Source organism: Acanthochromis polyacanthus, chromosome 8 (genome assembly GCF_021347895.1).
Source record: "Acanthochromis polyacanthus isolate Apoly-LR-REF ecotype Palm Island chromosome 8, KAUST_Apoly_ChrSc, whole genome shotgun sequence".
Classification (NCBI taxonomy): Eukaryota; Metazoa; Chordata; class Actinopteri; family Pomacentridae; genus Acanthochromis; species Acanthochromis polyacanthus.
Window position 1 is genome coordinate 14,460,673 of NC_067120.1, and position 3,420 is coordinate 14,464,092.

Consider the following 3,420-nt stretch of genomic DNA (forward strand, 5'->3'; position numbering starts at 1 on the left):
AAATTAGAAGTACAAAGTAGCATCGAATGGAAACACTTGTAAGTAAAGTACAAGTGCTTAAAAGTGTACTTATGCAAATGAATGTAACTGCTCTCCACCACCTGGAAACTGCCTTTATGTGGTATGCATTTTAATATATATAATGATGCAGATGACTGTGCTATCCAGCTTCTCTCAGTGCCAAGAGCCTCTCTCATACCAGTCTCCATCTCACTGGACTCAGGTGGAAACCGTGTGTTTTCACAATCTCTGTTGATGTTCACCAGCGTTTGGCAAGACAGCGGAGTGATTTCAGCTGGCTTTACTCTCCGCAGGGCCAAATAGGACACGTGGAGAGGAGAGCTTGCCCTTATCACACCAGATTTACCCACAAGGGGACAGAAAGAGGGGTATGAAGAGATGATGAGAGAGAAAGGAAGGTGGCTCTGAGTCGGTTTTATCATTCTTCTGGATTCTACTGGCTGCTGGGCGGGAAATGAGGCGGAGGACACCCACTGACCTGCAGCCACTTGCCGCCTCTCAGCCTATCGGTGAAACAATTTAAACTGCTAATGGAACTCGGCTGATCCTCTTTTCCATCTCAAACAGGGGCACTGTGGCTCGCACTGCTCATTTCTGATTAGAGCTCCTCGGGCCTAGAAGTGTTCTGCAGCAGACGGGGATGGACCCAGATAGTTCTGTTATACACTCATCTGTCAGGCAGACGCGTGGAACTGACCAGATTGTTTATGTATGATCAGTTAGAGGGATTAAAAACAGGAAAAAGATGGCGAGGAAGGGGCCGGGCAGAGGGGTCAGTCTGCAGGTGGAGGTGGGGGTGAGTGAAGGGCATGTGGGGGTCGCTGCCTGAACATGTCCATGACACAGTGTGAACAGGATGCAGGGAAGAGGAGCGCGGCAGGCAGCGGGGGCAGCTGCAGAGAGACCCCCCCATCGTCTGAACACAAACAGAGACCTCCCTAAAAATGCACTTTGTGTTACAAATAGTAACAGGGAAAACATCCTGGTACAACATGCATCTTATTAGCATGCAGGAGGCGACTGCAGCAGAGCAAATGTGGGTTCCATTTGAACAAAAATACAGGATCGCAAAAGGAAAACAATCGCTCTCGGGAGATGCGCGTCTCGGTTCCTGAAGTTGTTTTAAATCACTCAGCACTTACCGAACACATGGACTTGACATCTTCATTATTCTTTCTTTTATTTCATTCGGTCTCAGTGGGATCATCATCTGTCCCACTTCCTCTGCCCTGCACTCACTGACTGACAGTTATGTGGAAAAAACCGGGGAAGCTTTCCTTCCTCGTTGTGTTTGACCTCTACAATATGTGTGTGTGTGTGTGTGTGTGTGTGTGTGTGTGTGTGTGTGTGTGTGTGTGTGTGTGTGTGTGTGTGTGTGATCTGATGAAGCCAGCAGCAGCAGCCCACTATCCTGCTATAGACCCACATTTTCCACAGCCTTCATGCAAACAAAAAATGTAAAATCCCCTGCACTAATATCAGTTAATATGGCAGTTACTGCCTAGATTAACTGACTAATGGACTAATTGAATGATTCTGTCTCTGAAATGTTAAATAATTGTGAAAAATCCCTTTCACGGTCATTTACAATAAGTCATCTGCAAATGTCGAACCACCAGTCCACCACACGGGATTCAGTTTGTTATAATGCGACAAAGAATTGAATGGGATAATCAAAACAGCAGCTTATTAGTTACAATAATTACACAACTAATCAAGTTCTACAATCAACACAAAACGGCGAAAAAAACAAACCATCATAATTACCCAGAGTTCAGATTAGTGCCTTCAGATTGCTTTGTTCAACCAACAATCCCAACTCAAAAGTAATTCTGATTAAATTGTAATTATTTTAGACAGACACAAAACAACAAAAACAAGAAAATATCACCAACAGGTTGGCATATCTGCTTGATAAATGATTTTCTTTGCAGCAGCTAATCAAAAAACTGAACTGTTGATTTATTTGATGAAGAATTTGTTTTTTCAATGACATTTTATGTTCTAAAGGGTAAAACAATAATGTGGAATTTAAGTGCAATAATAAAAAAAGTGTAGTTAGTTGAAGCATATGGATGTAAATAGAAGTGGCAGGTGTCGGCTGCTGATAAAGCCCAAATGAAACAATGAACTGTGAGCTTGAGTTACACAGAAACCAGCCAAGGAGGAAAGAAGCAGTAACAGCAATGTTGTTTTTTTTGTCTGTTGATGTCGTTTTATGTTTTGTGGCAACTCAAGGAACAGCGTTAAATTCAACCAGTCACACATTACTTGCTTGAAAAAGTAACTAGCTGAATACTTGAATGGCAAAACTAGTGCATTAAATAACTCATTAGACCAAAAAGTTATCCGAGTCCTCTACTGAGTGACTTTGTAACACATTACACCAAACACTGATTGCAAGTGTTGCTGTGATTTGATAACGCTGGTAAAACAATGCACTCAATTTCCTGCCTGTATAAGTCCTTCTCCTCTGTCACGTTGGTCAGCTGCCTGGCAAATTACTGGAAGAGTTTAGGGAGCTTTAATCCAGTGTGTGATTACTCTCATGTTTTCTCCTCTCACCCTTTCAGTCATCCAATATGTAATGTTCTGTTGTGAATGAAAAGTTGGTGTTTGGATTTGGAAGCCCTCAGAGCTCACTGATGACACGCGGCCATGTTGACTGGCTTAAAAAACTGTTTGCCGAGAAAACACTAAGCTGTACTCATTATACCAAGGTCAAGTGTCTTAGACAATAGTGGATTAGAGCCACAAGGTCTGTGCTGTGGTTGTGTTTTGCTGAAGAGCAGCAGTCAGCGGTGAGGCATTAGCTTGTGGCGTGACATGACATCATGAGGCTCATTTCACTGATAAGAGTTGGATCTAACAAGAGGAGCTCTTTGTATTTACAGCAGAGAGAGAGAGAAAAAACATGTTCTAGCAGTGAAATTGTGTTTGCGGAGCTCTTTGTTCTGTTGAGCCACAGGGTAATCAGATGCAATTAACCGGGAGCACAAAGACTAAACTGGGAAATAATCAAAAGAAGTGAATTAGCTTAGAGATGTCGAAGGTAGTGGAATAAGTCATTTTCTAAGAATCTGGATGAAGCTCATAATTAAACCTGCAGCTTTCCAAAAGCAGGTTTTTAGAACATAATTAATGCAGCACTGAAGAGCCGTTTCTTTTACACCTAAAAGACCATAACATACTCATTTTGCTCATCTTATCCAAATGGATTTCTGCCAGCTGGTGACACTGTTAAGCATATACTGCCATCTCCTGGTTGGTCTAGGTACAAAACCTGACAGCTCACCACAACCTCAAACCACAGCCAGTCTCACATACCAACACTGCACATGTCAAGCACTGTTACTCCTTTAAACATTTTAACACTGAAAAAAAGAAGAAGTCAACAGA